General features: G+C 47.3%; 1 protein-coding gene across 1 annotated transcript in view; it reads right to left on the bottom strand.

The window, feature by feature from the left end:
• Positions 1–20654, bottom strand: part of LOC146870011 (NUAK family SNF1-like kinase 2) — a 119266-nt gene that overhangs the window by 7415 nt on the left and 91197 nt on the right.

The raw sequence follows: 20654 nt of genomic DNA, 5'->3' as shown, positions 1-20654 counted from the left end.
GAGGTGATCTTCCCGACTTTTTCCGAAGCGCGGGGTGGGCTCCCGCCTTCGTATTAAAGCACAAATAGGTGGAAATAAGCGGGGTGGGCACCCGCTATAGAATGAATTAATTAAGCGGGGTGGCCACCCGCCATCGGAAACAAAGCGCTCCTGGCGCCGGGGGCACAGGGGAAAGCGTTCCCTGCGCTAAAGGCAAGTCCGGCGCTTCCAGGCGCTGGAGGCTTCAGTGAAGCGCCAAGGAATGCGCTCCTCGACGCTGGGGTCCCAAACAAAGCGCTCCCAGCGCTACAAGTCACATAGAAGCACCTCCAGGCGCTCCAGGGGAGAATACCAAAGTCCAGCAACAAGAGTCCTGGCAAAGTTTTAGGAAGGTAGGCAGGGGGGCAAGGCTGGGCCAGGGGCCAGCTCACTGGGCCCTCCAGGCAGGAAGGCAGTCCAAAGTGGCGGTTCCTCCTGGCCTCCAGCAGCAGCAGCCCCCCTCAGGATCCTGGAAGAGAACAGTTTCTGTGGGGACACAGCCCCATTTTTATACAGCAAACCCCTTTGTTCTGGGTTCAGGGTGAGGGGGGAAAACCAGTCGCAGCTGGTTGGGGAGCACCCTTGATGTGCTCAGCCCCTCACTCTATTCATTGGCAGGGCTAGGGTCGTCAGTCGCACCACAGGGGGCGGGGCCAGCATTGTGTGTGGAAAACCCTGTCCTATTCAGGACCCAGGTGTACTCCTCCCACCCATCTAGCTGCTGATCTCCCCATTCACCACTGGGTGACTCATCCTGACTCTGGGGAATCCCTAGCCCGTCACATGACATGACCAGCCAATCACGCGACAGACACTGCACACAGAAGTGCCCACCTCTAGAAGTGGCACTTCCACACTAGGTACATGCACGCCGCACACATCATCGCGCAGCATTCACTCCCACGAGTCCGCACATACCAAACTCTGGCCTGCACACCCCACGCATCAGGAACTACTAGGGACACATACATTCCCCATGCATTCCTAAGGGAGGGCAGGCCTATCTCACCACATGCACTCAGAGCGCGCACGCACTTTACCCTGGGACACAGGGAAAGTGCGCAGAAACCAGAAATCACCACACCAAGTCACCAATAAAAAGCAAAAAAAGTTCAGGGGTGAACCTGCCAGAAGGGCCAAGTCCAACACACTGAATTAATAAGATTAAGCACCTGAAAAAATGCTTTGAAAAGAACAGGGCTGAAGACAGTGTGCGTAGTGACCGGGGCCAGCTGGCCACCCCAAGATAGCACGGATGAAAGCTTCCTTGGAACCATTTGAAAGAGCAAACTGTGTTACCTGGCAACCCAGTCCCAGCTCACATACTCTCTGACCTACAGCCAGACCACTGAAAAACATGCTACATACCAACAGTTCACAACAAACTGACCGACTGCCTATCTGGCTGCCAAAAAAGCACTTAGAGGGTAGCAAAGTGCTATAGAAAAGCCACAGCGCAATTTCTTGACGTGCAGTTCAGAGCCCAGCACAACTTTCGCTGCAGCCCAGCACTGCCATGCCAGAGTGCTACTGTTATACGGGACTGGGAAACCTATGAGGCTAACTCGTTGCGCACCCTTCCAGGTCCCCCTCCTGGAGGGTCGCATGCCCCCTACTAATAGCCCCGGCTGGACTACGAGAAAGGACTGGCGAACCTCCGTCTGGTGTCAGCCTGCCCTGGACAGGCCTCGGTCACACAGAGCTCCCATTGGCCATCCCCCCTTGCTTTAAGTGATGTAGGTGGTGGGGAGGTTGCAGATGCAAATATTTCACTGAGAGGAAGCCGCGTTAGTGACAGGCCTCCATATCGGCTTCCAAACACCATTCATTGCCCACCGGTATCTCTTCCTGCCCCTCCCATCCTGCCACCACCCGAGAGCGTCACTGATAGCTATCGGATCCCACCGCTCCCCTCAATAAAGTGCTTGTCAACATCAAGTGCTCTCAGCGATTAACCCCAGGAAGGAAATAAGGAGGTAGCGCAGTGAGCCCCGGCTGCTTCGGGTCAGGCTGGGCCCCGAAGCCGTGTCTGCAGTGAGAGAGGGCCCGGGTGAGCCTGCTCTGTCACACCCGAGGCTTGCTGGTGGCTACTCCTCCTTGGGCCAAGACCAGAGAGAGGGGAAGGGGAAACGTGTGCTGTATTTACATTCCTGACAAACCAGGACCGGAACGAAAGTCTGGTGGGTGTTCCATTCCAGCGGATATGGATCTTGTAGTAAATTACTTGTCTACTATTCTCCACTGTACTGCTCTGCTAGAATGTTCCATGACATCATTGACTGCCCGAGTTCTGTACCATCTGGACAGCCTGCAGCCTGGGCGTTTGTCTTCACATTACTGAGGAGCCTGCTATCACCCTTAAGACTTCAACAGTAAACAGTCTCTCTGCCGACAAGCCTGCGGTGTTCTCTTGCTTTTCCCACCAGTGTACTGTACTATCTGGAGCCTGCAACCTGGGCGTTAGTTATCCTATCACTAAAGACCCTGCGGTAATCTCTCCAGCAACAAACTTCCCAGAGGCACAGCAGGTTTGCGCACCCTGGTGTCTTTCACTGCCCTATCTGGGTCCTGCGTGGGAAGTGTCACAGTCTGACAGCAAGTTCTGTCTGCTTTCTCAGTGTATTGCCCATCTGCCTAGTGGTGGAATTTACTTCCGGCAGTGACTGGCATGGTGTTTGATCAGCGACCTCATCAGCTGAGAGCGGGGGTGTATTTTAGGGAAAAGAAGGACTTTGTGCGACTTCCTTCACAGCGAGCGCCTTTTATTGTGTATTTGGGGAGGTGCTTTGACGGAGACAGTGACAGCTTCAAAACTGTGGCCATGTGATATCCGGTGAGTGGGGGCCAATTTCTTTGCTTGTTTAAAATACTCAAGTGGTTACCAGCAACTGCATGCGCTCCTCACCGATTCCTTAGTGCTGCACGGAGGCAAGGTGATTCCTTGGTGACGTCTTTCCCTCCTCGTTGCTTTGTGACGTCCGTCGTTCCATTCAGCTGCTTAGCGACGCCCACATACTGCAACTCACCGTGAGCCACCCGGCACAGCGTTAGAAACGTGCCACCATCTTGTGCTTGGAAACAGCACATACAGGGTCCCTTGGTGTTCTATTGTGAAGTTTTACACTGCCAACCACGTTTTTTTTGCTTGCGCGGTTGCAACAAATTTAATTAGAATTGCCATCACCTAGTCTGCGACATTTTGACAAGGGACACGGATACGCTTTCCTTTCAAGCACAACTTTCCTACAGTTGAACTTTGTTCCCCTTCGAGTTTGTTACTTGAATTGCGAGACCAAGTCTTTCACCACATTGGACTTTGCATTACTGTTCTGTAATGTGCTGGATGCCACAGCACGTCGTCTTGAGTCACCCTTCACCAGCTTGGCGAGACGCTATGCGGGAACAGCCACACGGAACTTTGTGTGACGATCACGGGTGAGAAATCGCTCACCGGTGCCTAACATATGCTTTGTAATTATAATGTCTGTACTTTTTATGCATGTTCTCTAGAAGTCTGTGCTTTCATCTGGTGGAAGGGGCGCTCACTGTATAACAGTGTTTTGAGTCCACAGTTAATTTCCCAGTTTTGTCCTTTATTTTGTGTGTACCCTATTTAGGGGAGGTTCTGTCATTTGTGGGTAGTCAATGCCCCGTATCAGATCCCAGGGTGAGCACCCTGTGGTGTACCCTACACTACTTAGGGGAGGTTGTGTTGCTTGTGGGTAGTCAATGCCTCATATTTATTCTCAGGGTACTACCCTGTGATGTACTCTACCTAGTGGAGGTTGTGCTATTTTTCCAGGGTTAGTACCCTGCGTTGTCCTCTATTACTAGTGGAGGTTATGTTGTTTCCTGGGTGTGTACCCTTTGGTGTACCCTATCTAGGTAAGAGGGAGCGAGCGAAAGTCTTTATCTCCCCCGGGCTTGTGATTTACAGTTATTTGCACTGCTTGGTCTGTTTTACTCCCATTTTTAAAAAAAATACTTTTTACTTGCTTTTAAAATTGGTTTTTATTCTGCTTTCCTTTCTGAGACATTAGGGGCTTTTTAAACTTTGCGATAGTTTAAAATTGTATCCTCTTACCCGCACTATCACTGCAGCCCACACTAGCTCGAGGCAATTGTCCTGCCCAGCCGCCATCTTGGGTCAGGCGCGCTTGAGCAGCAACACCTGGGGACTTTAGGCAACACGCTATTTAGCATGCGCGCTGCGCGAACGCGCCACTGGCGAGTCGAAGGCGCGCCTAAGGCAAGCCCGTCTGCGGCCGTGGCCTGTTACTCTGCTCCACGGACGGGAGGGGCTCGTGCAGCGCTGTTGTACGGTAGGGATGAGCTACTTAATTTGTTTTTACCTTTATGCCCCTCACACCCTCAGTTCGATCTGTCGGATGCTCAGGAGCATGTCTGTACTATATGTGGTTTTTGTCTCCCGGACTCTTCTTCAGCTGTCTCATTCACCCCAGGCCATCGGCCCAAGCTGGATATGGCACCGTCCATCTCTGCCGCCTTAATCAATGTACGCTCCTTTAAAAAACATCACTCCGACATCTTTGAGCTCCTCTCTGATCACCCTGTTGATCTTCTGTTCCTCACGGAAACATGGCTCGATTCTAACTCTGACCCTTTTGTCACTCTGGCTATCCCTGCGGGTTACAAAGTTGCTAGGGCTGACCATTAGAAGGAAGGGGTGGCGGTGTAGCGGTTATTTTCAGAGAAAAGTGGGAGCTTATTAGGGGTGAGTCTCAGGCTTGGGGGTCAGGAGAAGCGTTAGACTTTAGTATCAGGCTTTCCCCCCCATTTTCTACTTGGGGGGGTCGCTGGTCTATCGCCCCCCTGATTCTGCCAATGCCACCATTCAGGAGTGGGGCGATAAGTTAATTTCTAGGGCGCTTCGTTTTTCACAGTTCCTATTCCTCGGCGACTAGAACATACATTTGGATCAAGGGTCGTGTACTGATGCTATTGTTCTAAAAGATATGCTTCAGCTTGCCCAGATGTCTCAATGGGTTGTCCTCCCAACACATCAGGCTGGTCACATCCTTGATCCTATTTGCTCTAATTTTAATATTCTAGTAGAGGATCCTCTTCCCCTTGTGTGGTCTGACCACTTCCTCACTTTTTTCTCCTGGAAGGCTGGCCCTCCCCATGCTGCCGAATCTATCTCGCGGAAACCAGCCTTTAAGAAGGTGGATCCCGCCTCCTTGGCTGGGGCCCTGGCGGCCTCCAGGCCGACCCTTACTGGTGATTTTGTGGAGAGTCTCGCTAGCTTTACTAACTGGCTAGACAAGTCTATGACCCGGCTGGCTACTCCCACTTCCTCTCGGTCCTCGAGAGTCTCGCCATCTAAACCTTGGTTTTCGCCTGAGCTACGCTTGCTCAAACAAGAGTGCAAAAAGCTGGAACGGATTTGGCGTCGCCAAAAGTATTGTCCTTTGTCCAAGGCCGCTCTGAAGGCCAGGCAAAAGATCTATTACTCTGCCATCTTCCAGGCTAAAAAACAATACTTTACAGACCGTATTGAGCAGGCTGGTAATAATTCGAAGGAGATTTTCCACATAGTCCAGAGTTTTACAGCCCCTGCCGCTCTTAAGTGCTCGGGCCCGGCCACGGATGACTGGTGCAACACCCTCTCCTGTTTCTTCTCGGATAAAATCTGTTTGATACAGCAGTCCCTGCCGGTCTGTGCGGCTTCCTGGATGGAAGATGGACGGACTGTGCCTCTTCAGGGGGCCTTGAACCACGTCCTGTCGGTCTTCTCTCCTGTCGATCTTGCTAGCACTCTCAAATTACTTAAGGGCCTTAAGTCCGGCTCGCCCTCGGATTGCTATCCAGCCAGATTGCTGGCAGCAGTCACAGAGACCATTAATTCGGAGGTCAATGCTATTATTAACCTCTCCCTTGGGGAGGCTTGGGTTCCACCGGAATGGAAACAGGCCAAAATTCTTCCTTTATTGAAGAAACCGTCCCTTGACACCTCACTGCCCGGCAATTACCGTCCTATCTCCCTTCTCCCCAGCCTTGCTAAGTTATGTGAGAAGGCAGTGACTAGACAACTCTCCGAATTTGTGGAAAGATCTGAGGCCTTGCACCCAGCTCAGTCTGGGTTTCGGGCATCTTATAGCACGGAGTCAGCGCTAGTTGAGATCTCGGAGGCTATTCGGGACTGTTTAGATGCTGGTGGCAGAGCAGCTTTGGTGATGCTTGATCTGTCAGCTGCATTTGACACGGTGCCACATGCCAGACTGCTTTCCCGCCTCTCCGAGATTGGGGTCTCTGGCTTGGCTCTGGCCTGGCTGAGGTCCTTTCTGGAGGGTCGTACCCAACAGGTTTGGCTGCCTCCCGCAGCCTCACCCCAGCAGGAGGTCTCTACAGGTGTCCCCCAGGGCTCGTCCCTTAGCCCCCTCCTCTTTAACATCTATGTTACACCGTTGGTCTCTCTGGCCGAGAAGTTGGGGGCTAAGGTGATAGCCTATGCCGATGACACCCAGCTTCTTTTCACCTGGGGCAAGGGGGAGGATGAAGTCCTGCCTGTGCAGAAGTGTTTGTCTTCGGTATTTGGTTGGCTTGCCAGGGCTCAACTCAAGTGCAATGAAGACAAATCGGAGATCCTTCTTTATGGTAACTTCCTCTCGGACTTTAGATGTAAGATTTGGCCACCGGATTTTCCCCCTCCCACTTCTAATGGGAGCTCCTCTAAAAACCTTGGAGTTTGGTTCGAGGACAATCTGTCATTTTCGGTCCAGGTGAAGAAGCTCTCGGGCGGTTGCTTTGACCTTCTTAAGGTTCTTAGGAGTTTTCTCCCTCTTCTCCCTAGATCGGCTAAGGAAACGGTTGTTCGGGCATTGGTTTTGTCCCGCCTGGAGAATGCCAATGCCCTATATGTTGGCCTGCCCGGCTACTCCTTGAATAAACTACAAGTGTTCCAGAATGCGGCCGCTAGGCTCCTTCTTGGTATCGCTAGAAGTTGTAGTGTTCGCGTTTATCTTTATGCCCTGCATTGGCTGCCCCTGATTGAGAGGGTTAAGTTCAAGGCTTTGGTCATCGCCCACAAGGCCCTACATAATTTGGGTCCCATCTATCTGCAGAGGCGGTTTGCGTTTTATGTTCCGACTAGAGCACGTCGCTCGTCAGCTCTTTTACTTGCTAGGGTTCCGCGCTTCTCCCGGTCTAGGATTGGGGGTAGCTCGCTTGCTGTCAAAGCTGCCGTTGCCTGGAATGCTCTCCCATTTTTCCTGCGTAATACTCAGGACCCAGTCTGTTTTAAGCGTCTCCTTAAAACCTATCTGTTTCCATAAGTTTCCTTTAGCTCTTTACCTTGGCTCTCCCCCCCCCTTGGCTTCGCGCTGAGACACTCCTCGGAGTAACTATTGCGCATTATAAAAGTATTTAACCTAACATAACATCTAGGGGAGGTTGTGTTATTTTTCCAGGATTAGTACCCTGTGGTGTACCCTACCTAGGGGAGGTTGTGTTATTTTTCCAGGGTTAGTACTCTGTGGTGTACCCTATATAGGGGAGGTTATGTTGTTTTCTAGGGTGTCTATCCTGTGGTGTACCCTATCTAGGGGAGGTTGTTTTATTTTCATGGGTTAGTACCCTGTGTTCCCTATTTTGGTGGAGGTTCTTTGGTAGCTTCCTGGCGTTATCATGGGTCTTCCTTTCATGTTGACACTATGCTCCGGTCGACGTCCACCTGCATGGAACTCGTGGCCAAGGGTTGTACGACTGAGTGAGAAGCTTCTCTCTTCCGTTACTCTTAACGGATTTTAAGTGTCAGCATGCCTTCTACCAAGGGAACTTGCGTTTTTTCCAGAGCGTTTTCTCTCTGGTGTATCTTTGTTATTGAGGTTGCACTCTTCCAGTTATCTAGAGTGAATCTAACCTCTATTGTACCTTTCTATTGGGGATGTTGTTTTCTCCCAAGGGTCAGTGTCTGCACCCACCTTTGTTTAACAGGGTGTCTACCCTGTGGTGTACCCGCTTATGGGGAGGTTGTGTGGGTGACCACCCTTCTCTGTTGCATTGTTTTTTTTTCAATCTGAGCCATGCTTTGTTTTTCCCTAAGGGAGGGGGATGGGGCGTGTAGTAATGTTTGCAATTTTAATGTATTCACTTATTTTTGCATCTTAACGCATTTCTGTTCATGCCAGTGTCATTCCTGATACCTCATGTAATACACCTTTGGATATGTGCATCTCATTGTTGCACTCTCGTTAATGTTATATTGGAGGTATCTTACTTGTCTTTATCTTTATTTCTGCTGTTGTTCCCTAAGGAAGGAGGATGCGTAGTAAATTACTTGTCTACTATTCTCCACTGTACTGCTCTGCTAGAATGTTCCATGACATCATGGAATGCCTGAGCGCCTCTCTGTGTTAGAGTGTCAGTTAGTCAGCTCAGGCTGAGCTGTTGGGAGCCTGCTCCTGGTGGGGCTGTCTTTATGCCATCTATCTTCTCCTACTATCCTGATCTCCTATACTGGAACCAAGCTACTAATAAAGAAGTAACCTACATGTACTTATGGAATCTGTATCATCCTTTACAACAGATTTCTCACGTTTGTCTGCACGTGGCAGCCGCCATGTTCAAGAACAGTTTATGACTGAGGCTGGGGAGATTGCCGCCTTCCATGCAAAAGAGTACCGAAAATGTTTGCAAACGGAGAACTCCCCTGTTGAGTACACAATATAAAGTGAAGTACTCGTTTATTGTCAAGAGCTCACGATACACATCCAGCTTACAAGACAGTCTTCTTTTCAATGTCGCACTCCACTAACTTACATACATTCTACATGACATACACAGTACTCTATTCTGGAATGTTTATAATGCAATGCATAATAAAATAGGAAATTCAAGTAAGAACACAACACATCCCCGTTCTTATAATAAATCAAAATAACCTAAAGACATAACAGGTTCCTATCTAAAACTTTTTTTTAAAAATGTAAAAACAAAAAAAAGAATATACATTACAATACAATGACAAGTTCACTCAGAAGTATTAGAAATCCGAGACCCAATTCCATCATGGACGTAATCGGACAACCATTTAGGAGGTCTCCTTGTTCTTCAAATGACACTCTTCACAGCTCTGAGAGTAAATAACCTGCTCTGACGTTACCTCCTCTGAGCTTGCAGATGATTGATATCGTTACCTATCTGAGCAGTTACACACGAACCAGCACCCACACTATTATTCTCAGCTGTACCACATGAACCAGTACCAACACTCACCCTGTTTCCCACAACATCATCACTATCAATCAGAACATCATCAGTATCCTTACATTCACTTTCACCAGTAAGATCAAGATCCAACCAATAGAAATTTCCAGGAATAGATTGATGAGAAGATTCTCCACATCCAAATAACTTGGAAGACAAAGCAACACTGTGCATATTCCACACTTTACCACTTCTAACTCTGACAGCATTATTAAGAACTTCCACAACTTCCTCCGGGGCAAAAAATTGACTTTCACCTTTTTTGAATTTTCCTGGTTTCTTTATCCGAACCCAATTGCCAACATCAATCTTCACACATTTAGCTCCACGTTTCTCATCACAATAAGACTGGACCTTGGCATGATGATCAATTAATTTGCTGCGGACTGAGGAAGGAGTCCAATGACAAAGAGGAACTGCATAACCACACTGAGTTAAATTTGGATCTGGGTCTTCGCCCTCTCATCATCACAAAAGGTGACAGACCTGTACAATCATTCTTGGTAACTCTGTACGTCCATACTGCCTTGTGCAATTGTGTCTCCCAATTCAATCTTGAATTACATGCAGCTTGGATAACACCCTTGATCACATGATTAAATCCATCTACAACACCATTTCCACTGGGATTATATAAGGAGGTAGTTTTATGAACAATACCTACTTTTACAAAATAAACTTTGGCAGCACTAGACATAAACTTATCACCATTGTCACTCAAAATAGTTCTTGGTAACCCTTCTGAAGTAAAGGTTTTATCGAGAAATTCCAAAACAACAGCAGTATTAATTGCATCCACCACTTCCACAACAGGCCATTTAGAGAAAAGAGCCAACAAAACGATGACATATTTCTGGTCATCCCCAACAGGTCCAAACAAATCAACAGCGACAGAATCCCAAGGACATTGAGGTGGCACATATTCCAACATGGGAGGACGCATAGTTTGCAGAGTTTTATCAGCAGTTGAACAACTCATACAATTCCTTACATACCTCTCTACTTCTACATCAACTCCAGGCCACCAAAATAAATAACGTACTACATTCTTTGTCCGAACTATGCAAAAATGGCCTTCATGGCACAATTGGATGATAGATTTCTGTAATCCAGAGGGAGGTATAATTCTCTCACCCCTGAGAATAATGTTATTCTCAATGCTAAGTTCAGATCTAACTTTCCAAAAGGGTCTTAATTTTCCATTGAGTTTAGATTTACCAGCCCAATTATCACTGATGCATTCCATAACTGATTTGAGCAATTCATCCTTGGCACACTCAAGTGCCCATTCTTCCTTGCTTACAGCACAACCACCATCATCATGGACAAATGCAACTTGAAAATGATCACACATGTCATCTTCACAATCTTCCAACTTGAGAGGTAACCTTGATAAACAGTCTGTCAATACATTATCTTTACCAGGTAAGTACACCACTTTGTGGATAAAATCTTGCATTCGAACCGACAATCTGGCAATCCTGGCAGAAGCATTAACCGTACCTTCAGTTGTTAATAATTTGACAAGAGGCTTGTGTTCGCAAAATATTGTGACTGGTTTCCCCCACACAAAGGCTCTAAAATGATTAAGGGACCAAGCACAGGCTAAGGCCTCCCTTTCAATTGCTGGATGCCGCGTCTCAGTGGGGGTTAAGGCTCTAGATGCAAAAGAGATAATAACCTCTTTACCAGTTGCATCTTTTTGTGACAATACAGCCCCCAGCCCTTTACCGATGGCATCATTGGTTATATAACTGTTTAAATTAGGATCAAAACCTTCTAATGCCTGAACTTTGTCAATGATCTTGGTGAGAAAGATAAATTAATCATGACATACCTTGGACCATTCAAATTTGATTCTATTCTTTAACAATTGCCTCGCATTAAAAAGTTTTGCAGCAAAATGAGGAATAAATTTAGAGCAATATTCCACTAATCCTAAGAAGGATCTCAACTCATCTTTATTGGTGAGAGTGGGTGCTTCTTTAATGGCATTGACCAAAGTTGTTTTAGGTCTCACCTCTTCAAAACTAATTTCATGTCCCAGATATGAGACTTTTTTAGCAGCAAATTTGCATTTAGATAATTCTACTGTGAGACCATTCTCTCTCAAGGTGCTCATTACCTTTTTAAGTATAGCATCATGACTAGATTTGTTTTCACGGAAGATAAGAATATCATCTTGAAAAAACCTGGTACCAGCAGTTTTGTTAAATAAATTAAACATTACTCTTTGAAAAACTGCAGCGGCGGACGCTAGTCCGAATGGCAACCTTTTGAATTGAAAACAGCCTATGGAAGTAATGAAGGCTGTTAGTTTTCTTGATTCTGGTGTTAAAGAAATCTGATGATACACCGATGACACATCGACTGTTGAAAAGACTTTCGCACCCTTGAGACTACTGATCATTTCATTGATCTTGGGCAATGGAAAACGATCAATTACTATATTATCGTTGAGATGGCACAAATCCACACATAAGCACATTTTTCCATTGCTACGTCTTGCTACCACTAATGGAGACATCCACTCTGAACCATGGATAGGTTCTATTACATCTGTGGCTACCAATTTTTTAAGTTCAGCAGTTACTTCATCTCTCAGCATAATAGGTATGTTCCTACACTTGTAGATTTTAGGAATAGCACCCTCTTTAAGAACAATGCGGTGTTCACAATTTTTAAAATTGCCTAACACTTTACTGAAAATTTCAGGGAACAAAGTGGACATATTACTAGCAGTAAATGCACCATCATCTATTACTTTAACTTGATCCTCACTGTTGGGATCTAGTACAATGTGAAGTTTACCTTGGTCTAACCAACCTAAAACAGGTGGACCTTTTTTTGCAATGTATAACTTGGCACGAGTGCTTATTCCCTTGAACCTGAAAGTAAACCATCTGTACCCTCAAAATATCAATTGTTTCACCAGAATATCCCGGAGGATGAATGTCAGATTCAAGTATGGTATCACCAACTCTATTTACAAATTTACTATTCCATAGATGCTCATTGATGATTGTATATGGTGAACCAGAGTCAGCAACATTTTTTATCTCTACGCCACCAATGCTTAATAAACATTCTGGTTTGTTCATAATAGTTGTTGGACTTGGCCCTTTCTGCAGGGTCATCCCTGAACTTTTTGCCTTCCTCCTGTATTTTTTCCTGACCTGTTTTTGTTGGTTTTATGACTCTGGGCACTTTACCACTGATGATCAGTGCTAAAGTGCATATGCTCTCCCAATTGTAAATTGATGTATGGATTAGTGATTCCACGATTGGCTGATTTGGTTTACTTGTCAGACCCTAGTACAGTGCACTGCGGATGCCCAGGGCTTGTAAATCAAATGCTGCTGGTGGGCTTGCAGCACTGGTTGTGCCACCCACAGAAGCAGACTGTAAAAGTGGGTCTAAGGCTTGCCATTGCAGAGCCTGTGTGCAGTCTGGTACTGTCATGCTGACTGGGCAAGTGCACCCACTTGCCAGTCCCTAAACCTTCCCTTGTCTTCATATCAGACACCCCTATGGTAAGCCCAAGGGCAGGGTGCACTGTAAGTATTAGGTAGGATAAGACCTGATGTGTGTGGCATGTCCTAATAGTGAATTACAGCCATTTTCGTATTTCACTATTGCTAGGCTACCTGTTCCCCATAGGCCAGAATGGGCAGTTTGATTTTTACATCTTATCATCCTAACTGACTCAGGGAACATGGTAGAAATTCGAGTTTAGTATGCCTGAACTCAGAATGATAAAATGTATCTTTTCGTGAAGTTGGTTTTAACATTTTGTGTTTGCAAATACCACTTTTAGAAAGTAGGTATTTTCTTGTCTAACCATCCAGGCCTGCCTGTGCTAGGTTGCGTATTCCTTGTCTGGAGTTTGAGTGACAGGGGCTGGGGAATTCCAGGGGGCTGGGCAAATCCCATAGACCGGGTGAGTCAGCCCAGGGCTGAATAGAGAGATCTCCATGTAGATGGATGGGAGGAGTTGCACCTGGGACCTGAATAGGGCTGTGTTTTCCCTCCACAATGCTGGCTCCACCTCCTGTGGTGCGTCTGATGTCTCTGCCCTGCACTGTGAAAGGAAAGAAGGAGTAATGTCAACAAAGTGCTCCAGGACGACCAGAACTGGTTTGGACTAGGCAAAGGCCTCTCTGCCTTCAGAGAACAAAGAGAGACTGTGTATAAAAAGGGGTACCCAGACCCCAGAACTTTAGATCACTTTGGGAAACAAGAAGAAACCTTTGCTGAGGAGCGGAACCAGAAGAGACTGAGGAGAGACTATCCCTAAGTGAGAGATTGGCCTGCAGTGGTTGCCTAACTGCCAAAGAGAGGAGAAAGGAGCTTTGTTAACTTTACTCAACTTGTGAAGGATCTCCAAGGGCTTTGAAAAGAGCTTGCCTCCTGCTGAAGTCTCAGGGACAACAGACTTCACCCACCAGCTCCCCAGAGTTCCTTGGAAGTGCCTGCTGCTTTGCAAGGCTTTCTGAGGGACTGCGTGTCGCAAGGAGCTGGAAGCGCGACTCACAGGCAAGAAGCGTGTCACCGAACTGCCGCTTCACAACACGAAGCGCCTCGCATCGCCGGAGAAGAAGATCGACGTCGCATCAGACACCCGCCGCATCACCGGGAAGCATGTCGCAGAAGAATCGTTGAGTCATCGCAGGTCCACGGAAGCGCCTCGCATCGCCGGAGAAGAGGATCGACGTCGCATCAGATGCCGCCGCATCTCCGGGAAGTGTGTCGCAGGGCCTGTCGCGGCTCATCGCCGGAGAAGAGGATAGACGTCGCATCAGACGCCGCCGCTTCACCGGGAAGAGTGTCGCATGGCCTGTCGCGGCTTGCATCGTTGTGGAAGCAACTCGCATCGCCAAGGGAGAGGATCGACGTCGCATCAGACGCTGCCGCATCACTGGGAAGCATGTCGCAGGGCCTGTCGCGGCTCGCATCATGAGAAAACATCTCGCATCACCGGAGAAGAGAATCGGCGTCGCATCAGACGCGACTGCATCACCGGGAAGCGTGTCGCATCAAGAAGAAAGCGCCATCTTTGTACTGGATTTTCAACGCATCACCATCCTTGCAACACTTTTTTTGTCTTGCGTTACGCATCTTCAGGTACATTGAACTCTGAGTGTCGCATTTACCATCTTAAGAGAACTAAGCTAAATTATACCATTTTATAGTACAGTATTGTGGATTTTTGTTGTTTGTGGTCTTGTGATAAGTCTATATAAAGAATACTTATTTTTTATTTAAAACTTGTGTGGTGTCCATCTGTAGTGCGGTCACTTGATTACTGTAGGTGTTCACAAATGCTTTGCACACTGCCTCGGAGATAAGCCTGTCTGCTTGTGCCAAGCTACCAAGGGGGTGAGCAGGGGTTATTTTAGGAGTGTAGCCCCTTATCCTGACTAGGCGCAAGGGTCCCTATTTGTCACAGGTACCTACCTATGCCAACTAGAGACCCCCAAATCTAACAATAGTATAATCATCAATGTTGAGAATTAATCTCTCTCAACTAAATTCATGTCAGTATTATCAAAGTTCCTGTTGTAACTTTCCTCAGAAAAATTATCCTCAAGTACACATTTAACACCCACCTTCTTTCTTTTACATACCTTTGCATAATGGCCCATAGTTCCACAATTGGTACATTTCTGTTTAAGGGAGGGACACAACTTACTATGAGCCAAATGCTCCTTGCTGTCACACCGGTAACACTTGAATGTACCCATAGTCGTAGTTTTAGGTTGAGATGATGGTCTATATGGTGGCTTTTGAATTGATTTGTTAAAAACTTTAGCAACAACATTTGAGTTTTTACATTCATCTTGTAACTATTTAGCACACCTGCCCGACATTGCCCCTTTACGTGCAATACTTATGATATCAACTAGAGGAGAGTCGCCATTTACCCATAAGCGATCTTGTACAGCTTGATTGTTGGAATGCATGACTACTTGATCTCTTATTAAATCGTCTAATAGATACCTAAATTTACAATCAAGAGCAAGTTTCTTCAGTTCAGCTACATACTGGTCAACAGTTTCACCTTCAAGTTGTTTACACTGAAAGAATTTGCAACATATAATGCCAATAACTTTAGGGGCATAACTATCAAGATCCTTTAAAGCTGCAAGAAAAATGTTAGCATCTCCAACCACAGGCATTTTAGACATTTGATTGTAAATTTTCAAACCATAAGGACCCAAGGAATGTAGTAAAATGTGCTTCTTTTGTGCCGCACTCATTTTTTCTAATTCATCAATAGCTGCAATGTAATTTAAAAAATAGTCTTTCCACTCATTCCATTTGAGTGGAGGTTCTGAACCAGTAACCCAGAAGGCATGTGGAATTTGAATTGAAAAATTGAGTTGCCATCGCAATAGTGCCACAAAAAAAAATATATAAAGAAGAGAAAAGAAAAAATAAATAATTACTTTAGTTGAAATTGCCAAAATTGCAGAATAAGTAATACGCAATACTTATTCCATGTAGCAGTACATATTCCTTGTAGCAATACTCAATGTTAGTAGAAGGTGTTGAACTTGTAGGAATTAATAAAACTTACTTAATCCTTGTAGCAAACTTCGATAATCATTAGGATAATCGTAAGGCAAGGTGCACATGCTTCACGCAAAATGTCTAGATTAATCTGCAAAAAGATTCCAATACCTTAAAATCCGTAGGACTGGGAGTATGACATCAAAAAATGAAGTCCGTAGAACTGGCAGTAAAATAATAAAGAACGAAAAGAAAACTTACATATGTTCGGATAGCATCAACAGTGCGGTGAAATGTACTTGGTTGCTTAGTGTTCGTAATGTGAAATTGACAAGAAAAAAAAAACGGAAGCACGTCCGCACACGCACAAAGGTTACGTTGATGACCTTAGGAAGGACACGCAGTGCTTACTGCGCAAGAACTCACAAGGTGTTCGAAGGTCCCAGATGAAGGTTCCGAAGCCGGAGCACTCAGAGTTCGGAAGATGGTTCCAGGTTTCCCTGTGACGTCCACGCAGAAGATGGAGCAAGGAATGCCCGTTAAACCGATGATGTGAAGGTTAAAAGGTAAACAACCTGGTCGTAATGGTAAAAGGCTGTTTCTTGTTGAAAAAATTAACTTAACAAGAAAATTAAAGTCCAACTCACGTAACTTCGAAGTGCAGAAACACAATCCGAGTTAAGCGACAGCTCCGTATGAAAGCAATGGTTTCGTAGATTCTTTTCCGTAAGAATACTTCTTCCTGCAAGTAGCAAAAATGCTTCAATCAGTCTGATGCATCAACAGTAAGGTAACTTGCCTTGAAGCATTAAGAACAAAAATATGTAAGCTGATACGACGTGCTCAATTTAATTTGATAATATTCCTTTTCTTGAAAGTAAATAGAAAAGTAGAATCTTCCGTGGGTTCAGCTCCCGACAGATCGTCGCCAATTTGTTGAGTACAGTACACGATATAAAGTGAAGTACTCGTTTATTGTCAAGAGCTCACTATACATGTCCCGCTTGCAAGCCAGTCTTCTTTTCAATGTCGCACTCCACTAACTTACATACATTCTACATGACATACACAGTACTCTATCCTAGAATGCTTATAATGCAATGCATAATAACATAGGGAATTCAAGTAAGAACACAACACCCCCTCACACGCATGAGCATCATGAGGGCAGCACTGGAGCAGAATATGTGGAATAACACCCCCGACTAATGCCGCAACACATACAGAAGGAGCTAAGTTAATACCCATACCGTAAGGCTCCCAGAGGCTGCAATGATTTGCTATATACACACATCACGAGATTGCGGTTATGGCGAAAGAGTGGAGCTCCTCTGATGTGCTCCCGACCAGTGATCATACAGCCGTGTGACAGCTCCGGGTGCTGGTGGATCAGGGAATTCGGATAGGCGCATTTCATGGTTTTACTTTTCCTTTCCTTGCATTCATTATATATCTTGCAAAACGAATTTCGCAGTATTTACTGCTCCTCAGATGAATTCATATATGTACTTTTTGGGAAAGTGGCATCAGTATAGTGCGCATCCAGGGGCTGTGGATCACCATTTTGATATGAGCTTTCCGGTGAATGACGTCACACAACTTCCAAGAAACCCACACAAACGTTACACAGAGGAATATCCCTGGGGGGCATTTGATGGCAGTTTGAAATGGGCCTTCCAGTGAATTACGTCACAATACTTCTCAAAACCCACGCATACGTCACACATCCTAGGAAGGCAACCGTTTGAGAATGTTAGCTGTGCAGGACTAAGTGAACAGAACACTGGATTGGCCCTTGAACAAGCAGAGGGTGGGTGGGCCTTTACCGACAGACACCTCACACATGGCGATGTGGCCCAAATGCATCCTGGTACTTGCAGTAATGCCAGCCGAGGGGCGGCTGCACTGAAAAGGCTGTCCGGTAATGCAAGATTAATGCTAGATTGTTAGTAAGGTACAATGGCGATTTGCAAAGAGATGTGAAACCAGTTTCTGCTCAATCCTTTGCCTCATGTCCTGTGGGCAATCCGATTTCCTTTTCCTGCAGGGTCCCGGTGTCATACTGCCTGAATGCGGATCCCAGGGCCAGGTGTGAAGAAATCCAGGGCTCTCTTGGCTTTGACGACGAGGCTGGGCACAGAAAACCTGCACAGCTTTGAAGAGACCGCACGTTGGACAGCCGTGTGCAGCTTTCACGAGGAGCCTGACCCGCTCAGAAGAGGTCGCTCCCCACGCTCCCAAGGCTCCGTGGCATCGTAGCGCTTGAAGCTGCTCCCAAGGCACTGTGACATCGTAGCGCCCCAATCTGCTGACGAGGCTCCGTGGTATCGTAGCGCTTTCAGGATAATTTAAAGCACCGCTCGCTCTGCTGCCATTGTCTGTACCTGTAGCGCTATCTCAGTGTGATTGTGCGCCATTGCCTGCTTTGTAACTGTAGCGCTCGCATTGCTCTGCTCGCATTAATTTAATTTTTGAAGTAATCTTTGCCCGATTGTGCATCTGCCATACAGTCAGCTTAGTTTGTGCCCCAGTCTCGCCCTGTTTCGCTTTCTTTTTGTTGCTGCCATTTTGTTGTTATTGTTGCCTCACAGCCCGTCTCTCCACCCCGCTACCGCCTCCCAGCTGCTCCTTCCACGCCCTACCCCCTCCACCATCCACTTATGACAGATGCTTTTGCGCGCAGCGATCGCGCCCCATGCGCGCCGAAGGTGCGCCAAAGGTAAGCCCGTCTACGCCCGTCCGCGCCTGGACTGCGCCCAGCGCCAGACCCCTGGTCCTCGCAAAACCCACTCCTCCCGCATAACGTATGACGCCGCTACCCTCTCTGCCCTTAACCCCGGACGCACACCACAATGCTGCGAAGCTGCCCCAGGACACACCCATGGTCCATTCGCCTGCCACTCCTGCAAGTTCGCCTGCACCAGGACCCACACCAAATCCACTACCTCCAAACACAGCTCCAACTCCAACCACCTGAAGTGCATACTGCTGAACACCCGCTCGTTCCACAGACACGCCACTGAACTCTGGGACCTACTCGACACTGCATCGCCGGACGTCGCCTTCCTTACAGAAACCTGGATGAACGCTTCATCAGCGCCCGACATCGCCATAGCCATAGATCATCCGAAAAGACCGCACCAACCAAACAGGAGGAGGCATCGCCATCGTCCATAAGAACACCATCCGAATTACGACCAGCTCCGACGATAAACTCGCGACCGCCGAACACCTTCTTTTCCAGATCCACACCGACCCCAGGACCACACTTAGAGGCACCCTCATCTACAGACCACCAGGAACCCGCACGCAATTCAACGAAGACATCACCGACTTCATCAGCCCACATGCCCTCACCTCCGAGAACTACATTCTACTGGGAGACCGGAAATTCCATCTCGGACTCAAACAACTTGTTGACACCCCCACCCACCTTGCCGGACACACGCTCGACCCGATCTTCACCTCCAGCAAACACATCTCCTTCGATCACACCACAGCACTCCATTGGACGGACCACAACTGCGTTCACTTCAGCTACAAAAAGACCACGACCCACAACCCCCCACAACCTATTCCTCGAAGAAACTGGAACAAAATCACCACCGACCAACTCTTCACATCGCTAAACCAAAACCCTCCTGCCATATCATCGGACCCAAACCAAGCTGCCACCAAACTCACACAATGGATCACCCACAGCGCTGACGTATTAGCACCCTTGAAAAACCATCAGATCAAACAAGGTAGCAAAAAGGCCCCCTGGTTCAATGATGACCTTGAGAAATCCAAGAAGTTATGTCGTACCCTCGAGAAAACCTGGAGAAAAAACCCAACCTCTGACAACCTGACCACCTTCAAGGACGCCACCCGCAAACACCACCAATCGATCCGATCCACCAAGAAATCAGAATTCAAGGATCGACTCGACAACAACGCCCACAACAGCAAGGAACTATTCAACATCGTCAAAGAATTTACCAACCCCACCGCCGGCACCAACGACATCACTCCCTCCCAAGACCTCTGCGACTCTTTATCCTCTTTCTTCCACAACAATATCGCCGACATACATAACAGCTTTGAAAACCAGTCCGATGAACAGCCCACTCCACCCACCTCCGAACCAAAACAGCACTCTCACAACCTTCTCGCCTGGAACCCAATCACCACTGAAGACACCATCCGCCTGATGAACTCCATTCACTCCGGATCGCCAACCGACCCATGTCCCCACCACATCTTCAACAAAGCAGACTCCATCATCGCACCCAATCTCCGCGATGTCATCAACTGTGCCTTCAACTCCGCTACTTTCCCGGAAAGCTGGAAACATGCCGAACTCAGCGCCCTTCTGAAGAAACCCACAGCAGACCCCTCTGAACTTAAGAACTACCGCCCCATCTCACTCCTCCCATTCCCTGCCAAAGTCATTGAGAAAGCTGTCAATAGTCAGCTCGCCGTCTTCCTTGAATCCAACAATTCCCTCGACCCTTCACAGTCCGGCTTCCGAGCCAAACACAGCACCGAAACCGTCCTCATCGCAGCTACAGACGACATCCGAACGCTACTGGACAACGGAGAAACAGTTGCCCTCATCCTACTCGACCTCTCCGCCGCCTTCGACACAGTATGTCATAGCACACTCATACAACGCCTCAACAACGTCGGAATACAAGGAAAAGCTTTGGATTGGATCATCTCGTTCCTCGCCGGAAGAACCCAGAGAGTCCGCCTCCCCCCATTCAAATCAGAGGCCACCGAAGTCATCTGTGGTGTACCACAAGGATCTTCACTCAGCCCCACCCTCTTCAACGTATACATGAGTCCCCTCGCATCCATCGCGCGCCAACACAACCTCAACATCATCTCCTACGCAGACGACACCCAGCTGA

The sequence above is a fragment of the Triturus cristatus genome, chromosome 1_1 (genome assembly GCF_964204655.1).
Source record: "Triturus cristatus chromosome 1_1, aTriCri1.1, whole genome shotgun sequence".
Lineage (NCBI taxonomy): Eukaryota > Metazoa > Chordata > Amphibia > Caudata > Salamandridae > Triturus > Triturus cristatus.
Note: the sequence above shows the minus strand (reverse complement) of the source record. Positions and strands in the feature narration are given on the sequence as shown.